This window comes from Eleutherodactylus coqui, chromosome 11, assembly GCF_035609145.1.
Source record: "Eleutherodactylus coqui strain aEleCoq1 chromosome 11, aEleCoq1.hap1, whole genome shotgun sequence".
In the NCBI taxonomy this organism is placed as follows: domain Eukaryota; kingdom Metazoa; phylum Chordata; class Amphibia; order Anura; family Eleutherodactylidae; genus Eleutherodactylus; species Eleutherodactylus coqui.
Window position 1 is genome coordinate 37798823 of NC_089847.1, and position 25473 is coordinate 37824295.

Consider the following 25473-nt stretch of genomic DNA (forward strand, 5'->3'; position numbering starts at 1 on the left):
GGTGGTTCAGAGCTACAGCCCATGTGGTCCTCCCGCTCGCTGTTTTGGAACAGCTACCACTTGACCACTGCAGCCAATCAGAGGCCACAGCCATCAGGTTCCATTATCCTACAACACAAACAGTAGCATTTCCCTCTCAGTAAACCTGCATGGTGCTAAGGTCTGGATTTCTCTGTATTTCTCTAGTGGGTAACCATTGGTTGCAATACCGAGAGAACAAAAATGCCTGAACAGCAAACAATGCAGTGTTCTGAAGAAGTCATCATTGCAGTCTAAGCTGGATACAGAAGAAAAGGAAAGTGTATGACTCCAATCAGAGAAGACATCACCTATGACTGTGACTGCGTTTGATCAATACTGTATTAATTTGTGTAATCTGTAATGTGATCATACTCTACAGATCGCTTGTATGAGCCTGGTATCTGATCAATATATGATCACTGTATGGCAGTATTATTGGTCAAATTGGCATTTGTATAACAGTGAAGTAGATTTGCCCCTTACTGTGTGATTGGGTGTCCTTGCGTTGTGTACTATCTTTCTTTATTTTCCCTACTTATTTGATGGACTAGTTTTTATATTTCAATAGTCTGGCACTAGTTCAATAGTTTTAATTTGTTTTGCCTTGAGTATATGAGAGGGAGGTACAGGAAAAGATAATTGTTCAAGACTGTATAATTGTTTATGAGCTGTCAGCCAGCAAACATATGTCATTGGTTAACTGACTAATATATATTGATATTTAGGGCCTCTTTACAGCACAGAGAAGGAAGACAACAGTGGACAAATTTCATCATTCTGGAGCAAATTTTCACCTGTCCTGATATCAAAAAATGTGAGTTATGTGGATAACATCTTGAGATCTGCTATAACAGATTATGTGTAATTTATCTGTATCTTGAAGACCTAAAAATATTTAGATGCAATTGACTTAGACTTAGTATTGCCCCTAAAGCACAACTGGCACATATATAGTTTGATGTTTATACACTATAGCGTGTATAAGAATTTGGTTACAAAATGGATCCTCGTTGCAAGTTCTGAATTACCCCTTTAAATTGATTGTCAAAGTAAGATAAACCCTCTTCATATGCTCCATTATGTCATATGAACGTGATAAAGATCCTTTATTCTATTGTCCAGAGAGAAGAGCCAATGCAAATAATAATGTCGATGAACAGGCTACAAGTTAGGATTCTTCGGTGTGGAATTATTGGCATAGTCAGAAGTTCTAATGTTAGTGTGACCAGAGCCTACACAAATTCCCATTGATACCTCTGCTCCATAATATAATAAAGAAACTTAATTCTAAGTTGTTAAATTAATTAGACTTTTCTCCGTATACATTATGAAGTGTGTCTTCATGGCAAAGCATTTTCTCATCTTTTTTACTGTTGCATTCCAAGAATGGCTTTTTCCACCGCACTGATCTGGGATACATTTAAAATATCAACTTTCGTTAACTTTAAAAAAAGCGATTCCACTATATTTACTTCATTTTTGATTGACTGTAAGGAATAAATTATATATAACCTTTATTCTATGAGCTGCTGTGATTGTGGCAATGCCATAAATGTATAGTGATTTTAAGTAGTATTGTTTTAAGTAGTAAAAAAACGTAAGTTTTGCTACTTTTCCTCAATAATAGCACATTTCATGGAGAAATCAAGTTAATCACGCTCTTAAAATTTCACAGTGAAAGTGCCCCAGAAATATTAGATTAGATAATCTGTTCTATTATTAAAATATAACTTTTATTATAAGACTTTATTTAAAATAAGCTATATCACACCACTAAATGGCCCAGCACACATCAAGAAACTAGACGAGCATAAACATACAAACACCCAAAGAACATACAGGACAGGGGAAAGGTATATCACCTTTATCGTGGTGATCTGCTATACCGATGTTAATTACCGTTCCCTTAATAGATTTACAGGTACGGTTATATTACTATTTATACAGTGGTAATAACGGTATAAATTTTATTTCAGAAGGCTAAGGATGATAGACAAATAATATTTAATCGACGCGTTTCTACGGCCCTGATGTAATAAGTGAGCCGATTCATCAGGATCAAGACAAATAGCCTCTGTCTTTTGTACTTAAATGCCCCAAATGAAAAATGGTTCATAGGGCTTATAACACTTATATGTAGTTAGTTCGTGATTATTTATATTGTCCTTCTAGAGGTACAGGTGGTCGGCGCCTGCGACCGATAATACCACTGATTTATACTGTATTTAACATAGTGGTATATTTGCCTGGGCACAGAATTGCCTGAAGTGTTTCTAGTACTTGTGATGGAGTAGTTCAGAGGGTTAAAGAGTGTAACTCAATTATATGGGGTATCCCCTCTTTTTGCGATCAGAGCCGATGTTGGCACTTGCATCAAATATGTGGATGATGTGGTATTTGATGCTTATACACACATCTCCAAAGTGTTTATGCCCAACGGCTAAAGATCGCACTGTTTAATATATCAGTGTAAGAGTGCTCTGTTTTTAGGCTAGGAGGACTGATAGTAGTCAGAGCATCCACTTAAGATAGTACAGATAAAGCCCTGAGAAATTCAGATAACATATCTCTCAGTTTTGGGCAATCTGTGCTTATCTAGTTGGAAGTCTGGACGTACATTCACACCCTAGAGTTGATAGAAACTATACTTGATTGTAGCCTCCAGCAAGAGCCCTACACTCCTCAAACACCTCTATGTCTGCACTTCACGGCGTCTTAGCCCCTACTGACATCCCTGGCAAGGTCCGTGCCGAGCCTCCCTTATAAGCGGGAGGCTCCGCCCATCCACTCGTCTGATTCGCTAGGCTATAAGCCAATGATGAGACCAGCTCCCGGATGTTCATCTAGTTTCTTGATGTGTGCTGGGCCATTTGGTGGTGTGATATAGCTTATTTTAAATAAAGTCCTATAATAAAAGATATATTTTAATAATGGAACAGATTATCTAATCTAATATTTCTGCGGCACTTTCACAGTGAAATTGTATTTCATTTAAAGGAACCCCCCTGTCCCAGTGATGACTAATCACGCTCTTAAAGGTGATGTTTCCTCCAAATAGGAGAAAATATTCTATAGCTTTCAGACCCAAGTAAACTTCTAACACAACCCCCCACCACCACCACCCTAAACTTTATGAATCATCCACAGTATTGGAAATAAACTTCTTACTTCAGTCTCAAGTTATTATTTTCACAGCAGTATATTTGGGAAAGTAGATAGTTATTAAAAGAAGGAATTGGTGATGTGCCATATAAAGACCCAAATTAATTTACACATAATTAAAGAATCAGACAAATACAATAGAGAAATTTTATTAAAGGGAAGCCAAGATAAGTATGCCCATTGTCCCCATATATGTTTTATTCTGAAATACTGCATTTCAGAATAAACACACTGTAAAGGAATACTGCCATCACCTTTGAGCCCTATAAACTACATTAGGGGTTCAAGGGTGAGAGAACAGGGAGTCCAGGGAGTGAAATATTTAAGGACCAACATACAGAAATGTGCGTCTGCTTCCCAATTCTGTTTCTCTGTTCTATTTCTGGAGCAGCAAAGGGGAATTAAATTGGAAATTAACATTTTCGTTTTTTCCCAGGTGATTTCAATGTTTGGTTTTTTTGTTTTTTTTTTAACTGAAAGGTAGCTTTCTGTTTTCTTCCATTCTGTTAGGTTTCCATTGTTTTACAGTGTCTTGCACTTGTAGGTTGCTTTGCATTCTCTCTTCTTTCCAGTAAATTCACAAACAAGCTCAATGGGATTTAAATATGGAGACTGTGTAGGTCAGTCCATTCTTTGAAGCCTACCTTCTTCTTGTCTTCTTAAGTAGTTCTGATGTAACCTAGAAGTATGTTTTGGATCATTGTATTGCTGTAATTTGAATCCATGACCAACTAGGCATACACAAGAGGGTATTGCATAGCAGATCAAAATGCTGTGGTAACTTTTTTAGTCCAGTGTGCCAATTACACTGTGCAAGTTGCCAGCTCTGGAACCAGCAAAAGAGCCCCATACCATTACGCTTCATTCTCCATGTTTGACATTCAGTGTCAAACACTCAGGAACCATTCTTTAACCTTCTCAATGATGTACAACAACCCTGTGTGATGTACCAAAGATGTAAAATTTTGATTCATGAGGCCATAAGACCCTCTTCAACTCTGCAGTAGTCCATTGGAGGTGCTCCTTTTTTTATTTGCAATCTTAGCAGTGGCTTTCTTACTGATACTCTCTCTTACTCTCAAACTTGCAGATAGAAATTGTTACCATGCAGGGCGGCGCAGGGTCCTGCGGTCGGCACGCGCCGCTCCGGTGACGGCTCCGGCGTCCTGGAGCTCTGGGGTCAGGGCTCTCCAGGTGACGTGGGGCGGCCGGTGGGTGGCGGCGTGGGCGTGTCCGCCCATAGGGTGCCGCCCGCACTCCTCCGCCTTTCTTATGCAGCAGTGGGGGGAGTTGGCTCCTCCCACTCCACCCCCGGGCAGAGTCTTGTAGTTATAAGGCTGGCAGTGACCTGAGCTCACGGCCAGTTATTGGTTCTGTCTGCTGCTAGTCTGTCCTGTCTGTTGTTTCCCCTCAGTCAGCTCGCTAGGTTGCTAGTCAGTCTCCTTTCCGTAAGCTTTGTCTTAGCTCAGTCTGTTCCTGTTTGGCCATTTCATCTGCCTTTTCTGTCGGCAGTCTGTCCCCCGTTAGTTAGTTGTTTCCGTGCAGTCGCCAGGTCCCTAGCCTGGGTAGGGACCGCCGTCCAGTTGTCTGCCTGGGGTTAGCCAGGGCCGTGGCAAGTAGGCAGGGACAGTGGGGTGCGGGAAGTTCAGGGCACCCCACCTGGCGCTCGGGGGGTCGAGTGCCATAACAGAAATCTCTTCACAATTGAAATGGAAATTTGTTTATTTTGTTCAGCATTAAGCTGTGCATAAAGATTTTGTGCTGTGAGGCGCCGATCATGCAATCAGTTGACTCTCAAAAACGTTTCATCTTATTTTGTAGTGGCCTTTGGTCTGCCACACCTCTTCCTATCAGAGTTTCCTCCAGTTTCCAAGTGTGTTTGATAGTTTAAAAAGCTGCACTTGTAGTGTTCCAGAACCAGAGTCCTTATTACACCCCAGTGCAAAGTTATCATGTGGCTGCATAAAGCATATTTTTCACATGCATAATATATATTATGTGTATCCCGTATTGCACTGCCTTATATTTGCAGAACCTTGCATAAGCTCAGACTATGCAGAGATACATGGGTTAAATTGTACAGAAGAGATGCGATTTTGGTTATCAAGCAGACCTTCAGCAGATTTAGCAGAGTTGCATCAGTTGTTTTAAGCCAAATTTCTAGTAGTTTTGCCAAGTTGCACAACCCTCAGGAGTGTGGGAGGGACCCAACAGCAGGGAGAGTGAGTTGTCTCTTGGAGGGGGAATGGAGAGGAGTAACATGTGAGCTCAGGACAAAGACCAAAGAGAGAAAGAGAGCGCCTGGAATCCTAACCCATCCTGCCATTTTTGGGCAATGCTGATTTTTGTGCCAGTCCATGCTTAGAAGTGAATTACTGTTATTACTCATAAGCTCTGAGGAAGAGAGCTGAAGCTAGACAGAGAGGATAAGTTGAACAAGGTCCCCTCTGCATACACTGACTCCTAACCTCCGGTAGGAACAGTGTCAGTCAGCTACCATGCTGATGAATTGTCCATGCATGCGTCCTTTCAGATATTGCTTACGGAACTGAATTGTGAGTAATAAGTGGATTTTGTAATGCAATTTGAGTGGACCTCACAGCAGCTAATTTAAATTGAACTGTGCATGTTAAGAATTGAATCAGTAAAGAATGTAGGAGTCCAGCAGCAATCCAAGAAGAGGAGATTTTTACTTAATCCAGAACTGTGTTTATTGATCCCAAGACAAAGGAGACAAAAGCAGCAACGTTTTGATCCAAAACTTGGATCTTTTTCAAGCTAGCTTAATAGAGTGACTAACACATAATAAATAGTGAACAAGATAAGACACACCTCTGAAATTAGCCAATCTCCATACAAAGAAATTAAGTAAACACCTGTAGTGCATCAAAGCAATCACATGACTCACCCGACACCCAAGGAGACGTCTGATGTCATCATCCAGCGCATCAATGCGTCAGTATAAGAGGTCCCAGGTGCAACAATCTACTTGTCAGTGTAGAATTACGGTACCGTGCACTACGTCACGACGTGGGTGTCCCTGGTCATGTGATACATGACGTCGGAGTCACATGTCTTGCATAGTGATCATGTGACACACCGATGAATGCCAGCTCACACTAAATCAACGGCCGATTTTTGCTGATAACGTTTAGAGGTCATATGGCGTCTAAAGCCGGTGTCACATGATCTGCAATGCGGTCATGTGACAAAAGATTAATCTTCCTGAGACCAGTAGCGCTCAAAACAGTATAATTCACCATCATGGTAAGACAGTGTAGTGGTAACCTGTCTTTCAGTCCAATAAAATACCAGATGTAAACATACATCGTAATACAAATGCAATAAAGTATCCTATTATTACCAAAAAACACATATATAGCTGGTAAATGTGAATAGGGATATAGCAACGAGGTTGCAAAAATGATTTAATTTAAACAAACAGAAGCCAAGTATCGATGTTATATTATAACTTATAGCTGGAATCATTAGTAATGACTAGAGATGAGCGAACGTGTTCTTCCGAGCTTGATATTCGTGCGAATATTAGGGTGTTCGGGATGTTCATTATTCGTAACGAACACCATGCGGTGTTCTGGTTACTTTCACTTCCTTCCCTGAGACGTTAGCGCGCTTTTCTGGCCAATTGAAAGACAGGGAAGGCATTACAACTTCCCCCTGTGACATTCAAGCCCTATACCACCCCCCTGCTGTGAGTGGCTGGGAAGATCAGGTGTCACCTGAACATAAAAGTCGGCCCCTCCCGCGGTTCGCCTCAGATGCCGTGTGAGTTAGATGAGGGACAGTGCTGTTTGTACCGGAGCTGCTGTAGGGAAAGAATTGGTAGTTAGTGTAGGCTTCAAGACCCCCCAAAGGTCCTTATTAGGGCCACTGATAGCTGTGTGTTGGCTGCTGTTAGCAGTGGCAATTTTTTTTTTTCTCAAAATCGGCTCTGCAGAGCGTTGCACCTGGCATTAGGGACAGAAGTGCTGCATAGGCAGGGAGAGTGTTAGGAGTGAGTGTAGCCTTCAAGAACCTCAACGGTCCTTTCTAGGGCCAAATTTAACCGTGTGCAGTACTGTGCTGGCTGCTGTTAGCTGTGCTGCATTTTTTTTTGCTTCTCAAAATCGCCTCTGCAGACCATTGCACCCTCCATTGATACTGCAGGGAAAGAATTGTATAGGCAGGGCCACAACACAGTTATTATTCATTGAATATACGCAGTGCTGCCTTTTGGTGCAAAAAAACGGAAAATAATTCTATTTGTCCTGCCTCTGTCCGTCCTAACGCCGGTGGACACGTGTCGGCTGCGTGTGCAACCTGTAAAAATCAGACGCACCTAGCTACGTTTTACTCCTGGCTTTGCCATTTGCTTTCCTTAATTGGGAAAAAAAATACCTGCTCTGCCACAGTTAATAACTCTGCTACCCTCACGTTCTGTGACACATTAGCAGGAAAACAGCACAGTTATTAAACTTCTCATGTTCATAGAATATACGCAGTGCTGCCTTTTGGTGCAAAAAAATGGAAAATAATTCTATTTGTCCTGCCTCTGTCCGTCCTAACGCCGGTGGACACGTGTCGGCTGCGTGTGCAACCTGTAAAAATCAGACGCACCCAGCTACGTTTTACTCCTGGCTTCGCCATTTGCTTTCCTTAATTGGGAAAAAAAATACCTGCTCTGCCACAGTTAATAACTCTGCTACCCTCACGTTCTGTGACACATTAGCAGGAAAACAGCACAGTTATTAAACTTCTCATGTTCATAGAATATACGCAGTGCTGCCTTTTGGTGCAAAAAAACGGAAAATAATTCAATTTGTCCTGCCTCTGTCCGTCCTAACGCCGGTGGACACGTGTCGGCTGCGTGTGCAACCTGTAAAAATCAGACGCACCCAGCTACGTTTTACTCCTGGCTTCGCCATTTGCTTTCCTTAATTGGGAAAAAAAATACCTGCTCTGCCACAGTTAATAACTCTGCTACCCTCACGTTCTGTGACACATTAGCAGGAAAACAGCACAGTTATTAAACTTAGATTATTCATTCACTAGAGGCAGTGGGGCCTTTCGTTTTCAAAAAAGGGAAAAAATTATATTTGGCCTGCAGTCTTGCGCCAATTTATTAGCTGCCTGTGAAATCAAATCACTGGTAATACAGCATGCTGAGGGGTAGGGGTAGGCCTAGAGGACGTGGACGCGGCCGAGGACGCGGAGGGCCAAGTCAGGGTGTGGGCACAGGCCAAGCTCCTGATCCAGGTGTGTCGCAGCCGACTGCTGCGCGATTAGGAGAGAGGCACGTTTCTGGCGTCCCCAGATTCATCTCACAATTAATGGGTCCACGCGGGAGACGGTTATTAGAAAATGAGCAGTGTGAGCAGGTCCTGTCCTGGATGGCAGAAAGTGCTTCGAGCAACCTATCGTCTACCCGCAGTTCTGCGCCGTCCACTGCTGCCAATCCGAATCCTCTGTCTGCTGCTCCTCCTTCCTCCCAGCCTCCTCACTCCACTACAATAACACCTGCTCAGGAGCGGGAACACTCCCAGGAACTGTTCTCGGGCCCCTGCTTAGATTGGGCAGCAGCGGTTCCTCTCCCACCAGAGGAGTTTATCGTCACTGATGCCCAACCATTCGAAAGTTCCCGGGGTCCGGGGGAAGAGGCTGGGGACTTCCGCCAACTGTCTCAACAACTTTCTGTGGGTGAGGAGGACGATGACGATCAGACACAGTTGTCTTGCAGTGAGGTAGTAGTAAGGGCAGTAAGTCCGAGGGAGCAGCGCACAGAGGATTCGGAGGAAGAGCAGCAGGACGATGAGGTGACTGACCCCACCTGGTGTGCAACGCTTACTCAGGAGGACAGGTCTTCAGAGGGGGAGTCAAGGGCATCAGCAGGGCAGGTTGCAAGAGGCAGTGCGGTGGCCAGGGGTAGAGGCAGGGCCAGACCGAATAATCCACCAAGTGTTTCCCAAAGCGCCCCCTCGCTCCATGCCACCCTGCAGAGGCCGAGGTGCTCTAAGGTCTGGCAGTTTTTCACAGAGACGCCTGACGACCGACGAACAGTGGTGTGCAACCTTTATCGCGCAAAGCTCAGCCGGGGAGCCAACACCAACAGCCTCACCACCACCACCATGCGCAGACATATGATGGCCAAGCACCCCGCAAGGTGGGACGAAGGCCGTTCAGCGCCTCCGGTTTGCACCCCTGCCTCTCCCCCTGTGCCCCAACCTGCCACTGAGATGCAACCCCCCTCTCCGGACACAGGCACTACCGTCTCCTGGCCTGCACCCACACCCTCACCTCCGCTGTCCTCGGCCCCATCCAGCAGTGTAGTTCAGCGCACCGTCCAGCCGTCGCTTGCGCAACTGTTGGAGCGCAAGCGCAAGTACGCCGCCACGCACCCGCACGCTCAAACTTTAACCGTCCGCATAGCAAAATTCATCAGCCTTGAGATGCTGCCGTATAGGGTTGTGGAAACGGAGTCCTTCAAAAGTATCATGGAGGCGGCGGCCCCGCGCTACTCAGTTCCCAGTCGCCACTACTTTTCCCGATGTGCCGTCCCAGCCCTGCACGACCACGTCTCCCGCAACATTGTACGCGCCCTCACCAACGCGGTTACTGCCACGGTCCACTTAACTACGGACACGTGGACAAGCACAGGCGGGCAGGGCCACTACATCTCCCTGACGGCACATTGGGTGAATTTAGTGGAGGCTGGGACAGAGTCAGAGCCTGGGACCGCTCATGTCCTACCCACCCCCAGAATTGCGGGCCCCAGCTCGGTGGTGGTATCTGCAGAGGTGTATGCTTCCTCCACTAAAGCACCCTCCTCCTCCTCCTCCTCCTCCTCCTCTGTCTCGCAATCAAGATGTGTAAGCAGCAGCATGTCGCCAGCAGTCGGTGTCGCGCGGTGTGGCAGCACAGCGGTGGGCAAGCGTCAGCAGGCCGTGCTGAAACTACTCAGCTTAGGCGATAAGAGGCACACGGCCCACGAACTGCTGCAGGGTCTGACACAGCAGACCGACCGCTGGCTTGCGCCGCTGAGCCTCCAACCGGGCATGGTCGTGTGTGACAACGGCCCTAACCTGGTGGCGGCTCTGCAGCTCGGCAGCCTCACGCACGTGCCATGCCTGGCCCACGTCTTTAATTTGGTGGTTCAGCGCTTTCTGAAAAGCTACCCACGCTTGTCAGACCTGCTCGTAAAGGCGCGCTGGCTCTGCGCACATTTCCGCAAGTCCCACACGGACGCTGCCACCCTGCGCACCCTGCAACATCACTTTAAGCTGCCAGTGCACCGACTGCTGTGCGACATGCCCACACGGTGGAACTCTACGCTCCACATGTTGGCCAGGCTCTATGAACAACGTAGAGCTATAGTCGAATACCAACTCCAACATGGGCGGCGCAGTGGGAGTCAGCCTCCTCAATTCCTTTCAGAAGAGTGGGCCTGGTTGGCAGACATCTGCCATGTCCTTGGTAATTTTGAGGAGTCTACCCAGGTGGTGAGCGGCGATGCTACAATCATTAGCGTCACCATTCCTCTGCTATGCATCTTGAGAAATTCCCTGCAAACCATAAAGGCAGCTGCTTTGCGCTTGGAAACGGGGGCGGGGGAAGACAGTATGTCGCTGGATAGTCAGGGCACCCTCCTGTCTATTTCTCAGCGCGTACAGGAGGAGGAGGAGGAGCATGAGGAGGATGAGGAGGAGGGGGAAGAGACAGCTTGGGCCGCTGCTGACGGTACACCGGCTGATTGCCTGTCATCCTTTCAGCGTGTATGGCCTGAGGAGGAGGAGGAGGAGGATCCTGAAAGTGATCTTCCTAGTGAAGACAGCCATGTGTTGCGTACAGGTACCCTGGCACGCATGGCTGACTTCATGTTAGGATGCCTTTCTCGTGACCCTCGCGTTGCACGCATTCTGGCCACGACGGATTACTGGGTGTACACACTGCTCGATCCACGGTATAAGGAGAACCTGCCCACTCTGATTCCCGAAGAGGAAAGGGGTTCGAGAGTGTTGCTATACCACAGGACCCTTGCGGACAAGCTGATGGTAAAATTCCCAGCCGACAGCGCTAGTGGCAGAAGGCGCAGTACCGAGGGCAAGGTAGCAGGGGATGTGCGTAGATCGAGTAGCATGTACATCCCAGGCAGTGCAACAGTCTTTAAGGGCCTGGCCAGCTTTATGGCTCCCCACCAAGACTGTGTCACCGCTCCCCAGTCACGGCTGAGTCGGCGGGAGCACTGTAAAAGGATGGTGAGGGAGTACGTAGCGGATCGCACGACCATCCTTGGTGACGCCTCTGCCCCCTACAACTACTGGGTGTCGAAGCTGGACACGTGGCCTGAACTAGCGCTGTATGCCCTGGAGGTGCTGGCTTGTCCTGCGGCTAGCGTCTTGTCGGAGAGGGTGTTTAGTGCGGCTGGGGGAATCATCACAGATAAGCGTAGCCGCTTGTCAACCGACAGTGCCGACAGGCTAACACTCATCAAGATGAACAAAGGCTGGATTTCGCCAGACTTCTGTTCTCCACCAGCGGACAGCAGCGATACGTAAGCAATACGTAGGCTGCACCCGCGGATGGAAGCTACGTTCTCTCTCACCATCCAAAACGGGGACATTTCTGCTTCATCAATCTGTGTCTAATATTCCTCCTCCTCCTCCTCCTGCTCCTCCTCCTGAAACCTCACGTAATCACGCTGAACGGGCAATTTTTCTTAGGGCCACAAGGCTCACTCAAATAATTTTTCTGAACAATTTTTATAAGTTTCAATGCGCTTAAAAGCATTGGAACTTTAACTTGAACCAATTTTTCGTTACACTGGGCTGCCTCCAGGCCTAGTTACCACTTAAGCCACATTAACCAAAGCGATTAATGGGTTTCACCTGCCCTCTTGGCTGGCCATGGCCAATTTTTGGGATGTACATTAGTACTGTTGATACAGCAATTTTTGTGGGCCCTCGCCTACAGTGTAATCAAATTAATTTTTAGCCCACCTGCATTACAGCTGACGTTACCTCAGCTGTGTTGGGCAATGCAATGGGATATTTTTATGTACCGCCGGTGGGTTCCAGCCACCCATGCTGTAGGTGCACACGGAGTTTTTAATACATGTGTCCACTTCTAAAGAACCCCAGTCTGACTGGGGCATGCAGTGTGGGCCGAAGCCCACCTGCATTAAGCACGACATTACTACCTCAGCTGTGTTGGGCAATGCAATGGGATATTTTTATGTACCGCCGGTGGGTTCCAGGGAGCCACCCATGCTGTAGGTGCACACGGAGTTTTTAATACATCTGTACACTTCTAAAGAACCCCAGTCTGACTGGGGCATGCAGTGTGGGCCGAAGCCCACCTGTATTACGCACGACATTACTACCTCAGCTGTGTTGGGCAATGCAATGGGATATTTCTATGTACCGCCGGTGGCTTCCTGGCACCCACCCAGGCAGTGGGTCCACAGGGAGTTTAACCTACATGTGTCCACTTGTAAAGAACCCCGGTCAGACTGGGGCATGCAGTGTGGGCCGAAGCCCACCTGTATTACGCACGACATTACTACCTCAGCTGTGTTGGGCAATGCAATGGGATATTTCTATGTACCGCCGGTGGCTTCCTGGCACCCACCCATGCTGTGGGTCCACAGGGAATTATAAATGCATCTGTTTCCACTTATAAAGAAACCCAGTCTGACTGGGGCATGCAGTGTGGGCCGAAACCCACCTGCATTAACCCTTTCCAGTCCACTGTGTGACCTGTGAAGACATTAGGGTTTAAGGCTGTACAGCTCCGTTGTTGGTAGACGTCCGTCGGGGTTCTCTTACTGTATATTGCCAGCCTCTCTGCTGTCGGAGCCTATCCTACGTGTCAGCTCATGCAGTACTGGCTTTAGCCAGCATATAGCGCCGTTGTATAACGGCAGAAAAAGAGTAAGCCCCCTAGGAAAACCATATACAAATTGGATTGGAAAGGGTTAAGCACAACATTACTACCTCAGCTGTGTTGGGCAATGCAATGGGATATTTCTATGTACCGCCGGTGGCTTCCTGGCACCCACCCATGCTGTAGGTGCACACGGAGTTTTTACTACATCTGTACACTTATAAAGAACCCCAGTCAGACTGGGGCATGCAGTGTGGGCCGAAGCCCACCTGCATTAAGCACGACATTACTACCTCAGCTGTGTTGGGCAATGCATTGGAATATTTTTATGTACCGCCGGTGGGTTCCAGGGAGCCACCCATGCTGTGGGTCGACAGGGACTTCACAATAGGGAGTTGTACCTGCCTGTGTCTATGAATTAAAAAGCCCGGTCTGACTGGGGCATGCAGACACCTTGACAGAATGAATAGTGTGTGGCACATAGGTTCCCCATTGCTATGCCCACGTGTGCAGCTCCTGATGGCGGTGGCACAGGATTCTATTTCTCATTGCTTCTGTACAGCATTGTGGGCTATCGCTCCGCCACTTTTAAAGAGGGTCGCTGCCTAGCCGTGCCAACCTCTGCAGTGTGTGCCTGCGGTCCCTCGTCATGGCAGACGCAATTCTAAATAGACATGAGCGTGGTGTGGCATGAGGGCAGCTGAAGGCTGCCCAGGGACACTTTGGTGTGCGCTGTGGGGGGGAGGGGGGGCGGTTGGGCAGCATGTAACCCAGGAGAAGTGTCAGTGGAGTGTCATGCAGGCAGTGATTGTGCTTTGTTGGAGGTAGTGTGGTGCTTAGCAAAGGTATGCCATGCTAATGAGGGCTTTTCAGAAGTAAAAGTTGTTGGGGGGGGGCCCACTCTTGCCGGTATTGTGGCTTAATAGTGGGACCTGTGAACTTGAGATGCAGCCCAACATGTAGCCCCTCGCCTGCCCTATCCGTTGCTGTGTCGTTCCCATCACTTTCTTGAATTGCCCAGATTTTCACACATGAAAACCTTAGCGAGCATCGGCGAAATACAAAAATGCTCTGGTCGCCCATTGACTTCAATGGGGTTCGTTGTTCGAAACGAACCCTCGAACATCGCGGGAAGTTCGTTCCGAATAACGAACACCCGAACATTTTGGTGTTCGCTCATCTCTAGTAATGACTCATGAAGAAATCCAGTCAAGGTGCAAAGAATCTTGTGCATTCAAAATTTTATTAGGTAATCATATATAACAAAAGTTCATTGTCGCTTAATCAATAGTTAAATGAGATGATGTTGCTCATCTTGAATTAACAAATATTGCACATAATAGGCAAACACAACATCATAACCAAATATGCAATTCAACATCAAATTGAAGCAAATAATGTATATGTCATCTATTACTGATGTACGTATGTGAGAAAAAATAACAGAATGAACACTGTAAATGCGCTCCAAATGCGATCAGAGTCTCAGATTGGGTGAAGGATGGACCCTCCCTTTGGAAGATCAGATTGCTCCTAAAAAAGAAGAGAAAAGAAGAAAAAATATTTTATTAATTAAAAAATGGAGGAAAGCTAAACAATCATTGGTGTGCAACAATAACACAAAAAGTCTAAAAACATATAGAGGAAAAAGGGGGGTTAAAATCACTTAAAACCAGATGCCATAACTTAAATATATGGGAAAAGTGCATACTCAAAATCGAGTCCATTGAGTCAATTGAGAATTGAATCAGTAACTCTGCTAAAGAAGCCACCTTTAAAGTCACGATAACCAAATGATCATTCATCTACTGCTGTTTTGTAATACCTCCCGTTATGCTATGATTGACTGTTGTAACCTGGAATGTGCATAACCAATTACAGTCAAGTTTAAAGTTGTTCCACAAGACGTCCATCTTGCACTCTGTATGACTGAAGCAGCTCCTTGACAAAAGGGTATGGTGTAGAGCCCGGGACCCTCAGGTTAGTGAAACCACCCTTTACATGACATAAGAACTACAGATCCCTGCTAGCTTGTTGTATTAACCTCCGATGCACCACACACTGACTGCCACCTTGGCTTTCTTGGCAATTTCTCTGTAGGACAGACCTACATATCTAAGGGTTATAATTGTCTGTTTGTCTACTTTGATTAATTGTCTTTTTCTTGCCACTATGATAGTAAAGTGCTCTGTCTTGAAGAGCAAAACTGTCCAAATCCTGCCCTAGCGGGTGTTGTAATGCAGTTTGTTCCAACACTGGTTATATAGAATCAGTGGGTTTGAAAGTAACCAACAAAAGTTGAAACACCTATAGTAATAGTTTGCATCCAATTTCAAATCATAATTTGCTTTCAGTGTTGCATACATACACAAATACTGAATGATAACTGCATTAGGAATGACATCTTGTGATCAGTAACACTCGAATCACATGATGGTCACATCACAATTTGCTCTCAGATTGTGCTGACATCTCCTCTGTGCAGCAGAAGGCAACATTTGGCAGTCAGGGGTAAACGAGTGACTTTGACCGCAGTATTTCTGAAATAGTAGCACATGTTTGGCATTTGAGCAAAGACCCAACAGTTCAACAGTGGGGAAGTTAGACAAATTTCCACAGTGACCATATGGCTTTTGTCGACTAGAGCTCAATAGCCGAAGACCTACAAGGGTGCCACTGATGATCATGCAGCATCATCAACAATACATCACAAGGGCCCAGGAAAGACATCAATGGAGCTTGGACCACTCCAAGGTGCATTGGGACCTGGTGCTGGTCTGCGAGGGATTCGCAAGCATGAAGCAGACAGGGATAGTTGGAAGTTTTGTTACGTTTAAAATGCTGATTCTGTGTGCACTGACTTATAACAGTGCAAAGCTGTATATGATATGCTGGACTATAGTTTTATGCTGAATACATTTACTGTGCTGATGTGAAATAAACACTGGCGGAACCAGCATTTGGACTTTGCCTGGTGTTTCTGGACATCATTGCGGTGCTGCCACCCCTGGGCAGGGGAAAGTAAGCGAGATCCAGGGCAAGTAACCCCCACTTACCACATATGGTGGAGGATGCACTGGCAGGGAATGGTGCCCAAAGCTACAAGTGGCATATAAAGCGAGTTCGGCTGCTGGAGACAGTGGTTACAAGGGCCAGGAGGCCAAAATTGTGATTGCCATGGGCAGAGGATGTCGACAGTGGGAGGCTGTCGCCAGGAGACATGTGGACTAGAGGTGCGACAACATGGACAGTTGTGCATCAGAGAGTCCAGTGGCCAGAAGGCCAGTCCCAGTAAAGTTGGAGGTGAGAATCTGCAAGCTAATAGTGAGTGGGGTCCTGCTGTTTGTGGACTTGGATCCATAACAGAACAGTTCGACCATTATGCCGGATGTCTTGAGGTCCAAAGTGAGACAGATGGTGTATAGAGATAAGCGAGCACCAAAATGCTCAGGTGCTCGTTACTCGAGACGAAATTTTCGCGATGCTCGAGGGTTCGTTTCGAGTAACGAACCCCATTGAAGTCAATGGGCGACCCAAGCATTTTTGTATATCGCCGATGCTCGCTAAGGTTTTCATTTGTGAAAATCTGGGCAATTCCAGAAAGTGATAGGAACGAGACAGCAACGGATCGGGCAGGCGAGGGGCTACATGTTGCATCTCAAGTTCCCAGGTCCCACTATCAAGCCACAATAGCGGCAAGAGTGCCCCCCCCCCTCCCAACAATTTTTACTTCTGAAAAACCCTCATCAGCAAGGCATACCTTAGCTAAGCACCACACTACCTCCAACAAAGCACAATCACTGCCTGCATGACAGTCCGCTGCCACTTCTCCTGGGTTACATGCTGCCCAACCCCCCCCCCCCCCCCCCGCACGACCCAGTGTCCACAGCGCACACCAAAGTGTCCCTGCGCAGCCTTCAGCTGCCCTCATGCCACACGCTGGCCTCATAGCCACACCACCCTCATGTCTATTTATAAGTGCGTCTGCCAAGAGGAGGAACCGCAGGCACACACTGCAGAGGGTTGGCACGGCCAGTCAGCGACCCTCTTTAAAAGGGGCGGGGCGATGGCCCACAATGCTGTACAGAAGCAATGAGAAATCCAATCCTGTGCCACCTCCATCAGGAGCTGCACACGTGGGCATAGCAATGGGGAACCCATGTGCCACACACTATTCATTCTGTCAAGGTGTCTGCATGCCCCAGTCAGACCGCGTTTTTTTATAAATAGTCACAGGCAGGTACAACTCCGCAATGGGAATTCCGTGTGCACCCACAGCATGGGTGGCTCCCTGGAACCCACCGGCTGTACATAAATATATCCCATTGCAGTGCCCAGCACAGCTGAGGTAAAGTCAGCTTTAATGCAGGTGGGCTTCGGCCCACACTGCATGCGCCAGTCAGACTGGGGTTCTTTAGAAGTGGACACATGCAGTTACAACTCCGTGTGGACCGACAGCATGGGTGGGTCCCAGGAAGCCACCGGCGGTACATAAATATATCCCATTGCAGTGCCCAACACAGCTGAGGTAACGTCAGGTTTAATGCAGGTGGGCTAAAAATTACTAGGATTACAATGTAGGCGAGGGCCCAAAAAAATTGGTGTATCAACATTACTAATGTACCTCAGAAAAATTGCCCATGCCCAACCAAGAGGGCAGGTGAAACCCATTAATCGCTTTGGTTAATGTGGCTTAATTTGTAACTAGGCCTGGAGGCAGCCCAGTTAAAATAAAAATTGGTTCAGGTGAAAGTTTCAACGCTTTAATGAGAATTGAAACGTATAAACATTGTTTACAAAAGTCATATGACTGAGCCTTGTGGGCCTAAGAAAAATTGCCCGTTCGGCGTGATTACGTGAGGTTTCAGGAGGAGGAGCAGGAAAAGGGGGATGAATATAATACACAGTGATGAAGCTAAAAGCTCCCCGTTTTTTATGGTGATAGAGAACGATGCTTCCATCCGTGGGTGCAGCCTACGTATTGTTTAGGTACCGCTGCTGTCCACTGGTGGAGAAGAGAAGTCTGGGGAAATCCAGGCTTTGCTCATCTTGATGAGTGTAAGCCTGTCGGCACTGTCGGTTGACAGGCGGGTGCGCTTATCCGTTATGATTCCCCCAGCCACACTAAACACCCTCTCTGACAAGACGCTAGCCGCAGGACAAGCAAGCACCTCCAGGGCATATAGCGCGAGTTTAGGCCACGTGTCCAGCTTCGACACCCAGTAGTTGTAGGGGGCAGAGGTGTCACGGAGGATGGTCGTGCGATCGGCTACGTACTCCCTCACCATCCTTTTACAGTGCTCCCGCCGACTCAGCCTTGACTGGGGAGCGGTGACACAGTCTTGCTGGGGAGCCATAAAGCAGTCAAAGGCCTTGGAGAGTGTTCCCCTGCCTGCGCTGTACATGCTGCATGATCTCCGCACCTCCCCTGCTACCTGGCCCTCGGAACTGCGCCTTCTGCCACTAGCGCTGTCGGATGGGAATTTTACCATCAGTTTGTCCGGCAGGGTCCTGTGGTATAGCATCACTCTCGAACCCCTTTCCTCTTCGGGTATGAGAGTGGAAAGGTTCTCCTTATACCGTGGGTCGAGCAGTGTGTACACCCAGTAATCCGTAGTGACCAGAATGCGTGTAACGCGAGGGTCACGAGAAAGGCATCCTAACATGAAGTCAGCCATGTGTGCCAGGGTACCTGTATGCAACACATGGCTGTCCTCACTAGGAAGATCACTTTCATGATCCTCCTCCTCCTCAGGCCATACACGCTGAAAGGATGACAGGCAAGCAGCATGGGTACCCTCAGCAGTGGGCCAAGCTGTCTCTTCCCCCTCCTCCTCATGCTCCTCCCCCTCCTCCTCCTCCTCAACGCGCTGAGATATAGACATGAGGGTGCTCTGACTATCCAGCGACATACTGTCTTCCCCCGCCTCCGTTTCCGAGCGCAAAGCGTCTGCCTTTATGCTTTGCAGGGAACTTCTCAAGAGGCATAGCAGAGGAATGGTGATGCTAATGATTGCAGCATCGCCACTCACCATCTGGGTAGACTCCTCAAAGTTTCCAAGGACCTGGCAGATGTCTGCCAACCAGGCCCACTCTTCTGTAAAGAATTGAGGAGGCTGACTCTCACTACGCCGCCCGTGTTGGAGTTGGTATTCCACTATAGCTCTACGCTGCTCATTGAGCTCATTGAGCCTGGCCAACATGTGGAGTGTAGAGTTCCACCGTGTGGGCACGTCGCACAGCAGTCGGTGCACTGGCAGATTAAACCAATGTTGCAGTGTCCGCAGGGTGGCAGCGTCCGGGTTGGACTTGCGGAAATGTGTGCTGACCCGGCGTACCTTTCCGAGCAGGTCTGACAAGCGTGGGTAGCTTTTCAGAAACCGCTGAACCACCAAATTAAAGACGTGGGCCAGGCATGGCACGTGTGTTAGGCTGCCAAGCTGCAGAGCCGCCACCAGGTTACGGCCGTTGTCACACACGACCATGCCCGGTTGGAGGCCAAGCGGCGAAAGCCAGCGGTCGGTCTGCTCTGTCAGACACTGCAGCAGTTCGTGGGCCGTGTGCCTCTTCTCTCCTAAGCTGAGTAGTTTCAGCACGGCCTGCTGGCGCTTGGCCACCACTGTGCTGCCACACCGCGCGACACCGACTGCTGGCGACGTGCTGCTTCTGACACATCTTGATTGCGAGACAGAGGTTGCGTAGGAGGAGGAGGCTGGTTTAGTGGAAGAAGCATACACCGCCGCAGATACCAGCACCGAGCTGGGGCCCGCAATTCTGGGGGTGGGTAGGACGTGAGCGGTCCCAGGCTCTGACTCGGTCCCAGCCTCCACTAAATTCACCCAATGTGCCGTCAGGGAGATATAGTGGCCCTGCCCGCCTGTGCTTGTCCACGTGTCCGTTGTTAAGTGGACCTTGGCAGTAACCGCGTTGGTGAGGGCGCGTACAATGTTGCGGGAGACGTGGTCGTGCAGGGCTGGGACGGCACATTGGGAAAAGTAGTGGCGACTGTGAACCGAGTAGCGCGGGGCCATCATGTTTTTGAAAGCCTCCGTTTCCACAAGCCTATACGGCAGCATCTCCAGGCTGATCAATTTGGCTATGTGCACGTTTAAGACTTGAGCGTGTGGGTGCGTGGCGGCGTACCTGCGCTTGCGCTCAAACAGTTGCGCTAGCGACGGCTGGACGCTCCGCTGAGAGGCATTGCTGCATGGGGCCGAGGACAGCGGAGGTGAGGGTGTGGGTGCAGGCCGGGAGACGGTCGTGCCTGTGTCCTGAGAGGGGGGTTGGATCTCAGTGGCAGGTTGGGGCACAGGGGGAGAGGCAGTGGTGCAAACCAGAGGCAGTGAACGGCCTTCGTCCCACCTTGTGGGGTGCTTGGCCATCATATGCCTGCGCATGCTGGTGGTGGTGGCTCCCCAGCTGATCTTGGCGAGACAAACCTGGCACACCACAGTTCGTCAGTCGTCTGCACTCTCAGTGAAAAACTGCCACACCTTTGAGCACCTCGGCCTCTGCAGGGTGGCATGGCACGAGGGGGCGCTTTGGGAAACAGTTGGTGGATTATTCGGTCTGGCCCTGCCTCTACCCCTGGCCACCGCACTGCCTCTTCCAACCCGCCCTGCTGCTGCACTTGCCTCCCCCTCTGAAGACCTATCCTCAGTAGGCTTAGCAAACCAAGTGGGGTCAGTCACCTCATCGTCCAGCTGCTCTTCCTCCGAATCCTCTGTGCGCTCCTCCCTCGGACTTACTGCAATTACTACTACCTGAGTGATAGACAACTGTGTCTCATCGTCATCGTCCTCCTCACCCACTGAAAGCTCTTGAGACAGTTGCCGGAAGTCCCCAGCCTCATCCCCCGGACCCCGGGAACTTTCCAAAGGTTGGGCATCGGTCACGACAAACTCCTCCGGTGGGAGAGGAACCATTGCTGCCCATTCTGGGCAGGGGCCCGAGAACAGTTCCTGGGAGTCTGCCTGCTCCTCAGAATGTGTCATTGTAATGGAATGAGGAGGCTGGGAGGAAGGAGGAGCAGCAGCCAGAGGATTCAGAGTTGCAGCAATGCACGGCGTAGAACTCTGGGTGGTCGATAGATTGCTGGATGCACTTTCTGCCATCCACGACAGGACCTGCTCACACTGCTCATTTTCTAATAAAGGTCTACCGCGTGGACCCATTAATTGTGAGATGAATCTGGGGACGCCAGAAACGTGCCTCTCTCCTAATCCCGCAGCAGTCGGCTGCGATACACCTGGATCAGGAGCTCGGCCTGTGGCCACACCCTGACTTGGGCCTCCGCGTCCTCGCCCGCGTCCACGTCCTCTAGGCCTACCCCTACCCCTCAGCATGGTGTATTACCAGTAGAGCAGAAACAGAACGCTGTAATTAAATGTTCCACTTATTGGCCTGTGGTTGGAGGATGACTTCCCTTACGGTACGCACAGCAAAGCCAGGAAACAATTTTGCGCACGCCTGTAGTGAGATGTAGGTGCGTATCACTGAGCTAGTGGAATTCACAGCGCAGAAGCAGTCAAGTGGCCAAAGGGCAGTGGTAGGCCTTAAGTATTTTGCTTCTATTTTTTTAAATGCTGAGCTAATACAGCAGACAGATACTGTAGTCAGCGTATATTATGTATACTGTTTCCCTCTGGCGGGATGACGGCGGTGATGTAACGGAGACAGCAGAGCCAGGAAACAATTTTGCGCACGCCTGTAGTGAGACGTAGGTGCGTATGACTGAGCTAGTGGAATTCACTGCGCAGAAGCAGTCAAGTGGCCAAAGGCCAGTAGTAGGCCTTAAGTATTTTGCTTCCTTTTTTTTAAATGCTGAGCTGATACAGCAGACAGATACTGTAGGCAGCGTACATTATGTATACTGTTTCCCTCTGGCGCTATGACGGCGGTGATGTAACGGGCAACACAGAGCCAGGAAACAATTTTGCGCATGCCTGTAGTGAGACGTAGGTGCGTATGACTGAGCTAGTGGAATTCACTGCGCAGAAGCAGTCAAGTGGCCAAAGGCCAGTAGTAGGCCTTAAGTATTTTGCTTCCTTTTTTTTAAATGCTGAGCTGATACAGCAGACAGATACTGTAGGCAGCGTACATTATGTATACTGTTTCCCTCTGGCGCTATGACGGCGGTGATGTAACGGGCAACACAGAGCCAGGAAACAATTTTGCGCATGCCTGCAGTGAGACGTAAGTGCGTATGACTGAGCTAGTGGAATTCACAGCGCAGAAGCAGTCAAGTGGCTAAAGGTCAGTAGTAGGCCTTAAGTATTTTGCTTCCCTTTTTTTAAATGCTGAGCTGATACAGCAGACAGATACTGTAGGCAGCGTATATTATGTATACTGTTTCCCTCTGGTGCTATGACGGCGGTGATGTAACGGAGACAGCAGAGCCAGGAAACAATTTTGCGCACGCCTGTAGTGAGACGTAGGTGCGTATGACTGAGCTAGTGGAATTCACAGCGCAGAAGCAGTCAAGTGGCCAAAGGCCAGTAGTAGGCCTTAAGTATTTTGCTTCCTTTTTTTTAAATGCTGAGCTGATACAGCAGACAGATACTGTAGGCAGCGTATATTATGTATACTGTTTCCCTCTGGCGCTATGACGGCGGTGATGTAACAGAGACAGCAGAGCCAGGAAACAATTTTGCGCAAGCCTGCTGTAACGCTTAGCTGCGTATTAATTAGGACTACTACCCCCAGCAGACACGCAGTACACTGAAGACAGTCACAGGCAGCCCAAATATAGTGTTTTTCCCCAATTTTTTTTTCAAAAGCCCACTGCCTATATAGACAGTATAACTCTTTCACCTTTCCCACTGTCCCTGCCTCACAAGTACTGCCCCTATACTGAGTAAAATGACTGCAGACTGAGGACGCAATGCCGGCACCCCTGCATTCTTTTTCAGGGAAGGGCTTTACATATAAGCCCTTCCCTGAAAAAGAAAAAGAAATAAAAAATATACTTACCCGTCTGCCACTGCCGTGACCCCTGCGGGGATGAAGAACACATCCTCTACCGCAGCTGATGTGTGACAGCTGCGGTAGAGAATTGAAGAATTCCTCTGCCGCATCTGTCACAGATGTGACAGATGTAGCAGCAGAGAATTCTTTATACTAGCTGGGATGAAGGAAACATGCGGCAGATGTGTTCTTCATCCCCGCGGGGGTCACGGCAGCGGCAGACAGGTAAGTATATTTTTTATTTATTTATTTTCTTACACTAAAATCTTTCTTTTTCATGGAAGGTCTTATATGTAAAGCCCTTTCCTGAAAAAGAATGCAGGGGTGCTGGCAGACCATTGCTTTCAATGGAGCCGCCGGCGGCAGCCACGGCTCCATTGAAAACAATGCACGGACCTGCATTCACGCGTGTTTTTGCATGTACATGCGTGCGCACTTATATATGCACCCATGTACGCACAAAAACACGCTCGTGTGAAGCCACCCTGAATCAGGGTGGGGGTTATGTGGTATTGCAGTAGTAAGAATGGTCCGTAGGGTGCCTTGGAGTTACTAAGTTTGTTTAGTTAACCTACACCCTGAAAGGGTGCTGCTGCACAGCCTAAAGTTCCTCTCCCTCACAAGCTTAGTGTCCTTGAAGTCTGTGGCACTAAGGTCCATTGAGGCCTGTGGGGCGTGAGGCCCTGAGGTGTATGTAGACCTGGTGCTGGTCTGCGAGGGGTCCGGAAGCACACAGCTGACAGGCGGGAGTCGGTTCTTGCTCAACGCCTGTTGGTGCAAAGTATTGTTATATTTAAAATGCTGTTGCTGTGTGCACTGTGACCTACAACTGTGCAAAGTTGCATATGATTTGCTGGACTGTATTTGTATGCTGAATACGTTTACTGTGCTGATCCTGAAGTAAATGCTGGAGGTACCAACAATTGAACTTTAATCAGTGTTCCTGGGTGTCATTGCGGTGCTGCCACCTCTCAGCAGGGGAAAGTAAGTGAGAGATCCCACGCAAGTAGCCCCCACTTCCCTATATATGTATGTATACATATATATTACACTGAATAATCAATACATTAATGGATTGGTTCACCTTTTTGGGCAATCACAGCTTTCAGTCTCAAAAACTTGTCATCTTATTTTGTAGTGACCCTTGTCTTTTATATATATATATATATATATATATATATATATATTTAAATTTTTTTTTTTTTTTTTTTGACAAATTTCCAAACTTTCTTCTGTTTGCAAATTTAATCAAACAAGCGGTTTAAACAGTTCAACTCGACTAATATTACTGTTTGTTTCCATAAATTCAACTAAAAATACATTTAATGGCTACTGCAGTCTTAGAATTATTCAACCCGTCAATAGAATCCATCATAAGAGCACATATTTGCAAATCAGGTGTTGCATCAAGCACGCCTGTTGCAATTAATCAAGGGCTTTATTAGTTTCATCAGGTGTGCTTGAGATCAAATACCTGGACTGGCTAGGACTTTGCTGATACGAGGTCTGGTTGCATGTTATAGATATGACTCTGAAGAGACTGGTACAAAAAGTTAAAAGAAATTATTGCCTTGTACAAAAAAAGACAGGAATACAGAGAGATTGCAAAGCCCCGGAATATATCTAGAGATACAGTTGGAGGCATAGTTTACAAGTTTAAAGTTAAAGAAACTCTGGGAACACTACCTGAACATGGCAGAAAGAGGAAACTATCACTGACTGCCACTAGTTTCCTGAGGAGGCAGGTATTCAAAAACCTTCAGGTGATTGTAAAAGACCTGCAGCAAGATTAGGTGGCAGCAGGCACTGCCAGTTCCATTTACACAGTAATACACATACTAAATGCTGAAGGTTTTCATGATCAAACTCCACAATGTACGTCTCTACTGACCCAAAAGCGCAAGAATAGTCTACACTAATATACTCAAATCTATATAAATAAGCCATATAAGTTTTGAGTTTCTGTTTTGGGAAGCAATGAAACAAAACTAACTTTTCGGGCCTATGGATCAGCGGTACCAATGGATCAATTCAACACCCTACCTACAGTGAAGCAGTGCTATAGCTCTGTGACGCTCTGGGGCTGCTTTGCTTCCTTTGGTACTGGAAATTTGCAGCATGCGAAGGTCAAGATGGATTCAATCAAGTATCAGGAATTCCTAGGAGAAAACATTGTAACTTCTGTGAGGAAGCTGAAGCTTATACGTCATTGGGCCTTCCAACTGGACAATGTTCCCAAGCATACAGTACCACAACGTCCACCAAGGCTTAGTTTCAAAAGAAGTCTTGGAAGATTCTGAAGTGGCAGTCACAGTGAACTGCCAATCAGGAATTGGATAAGATTCTTTAGGAACTGTTACCATGCAGGGCGGCGCTGGGTCCCGCGGCTGGCGCATGCGGCTCCAAAGTCGGCTCCGGCGTCCCGGAGCTCTGCTGTCAGGGCTC

At 47.9% G+C, this 25473-nt stretch overlaps 1 protein-coding gene across 1 annotated transcript in view; it reads left to right on the top strand.

Annotated features, from left to right (window-relative positions):
• LOC136582683 (inactive hydroxysteroid dehydrogenase-like protein 1) overlaps positions 1-25473 on the top strand; it is a 259205-nt gene that overhangs the window by 224681 nt on the left and 9051 nt on the right. The window lies entirely within an intron of this gene.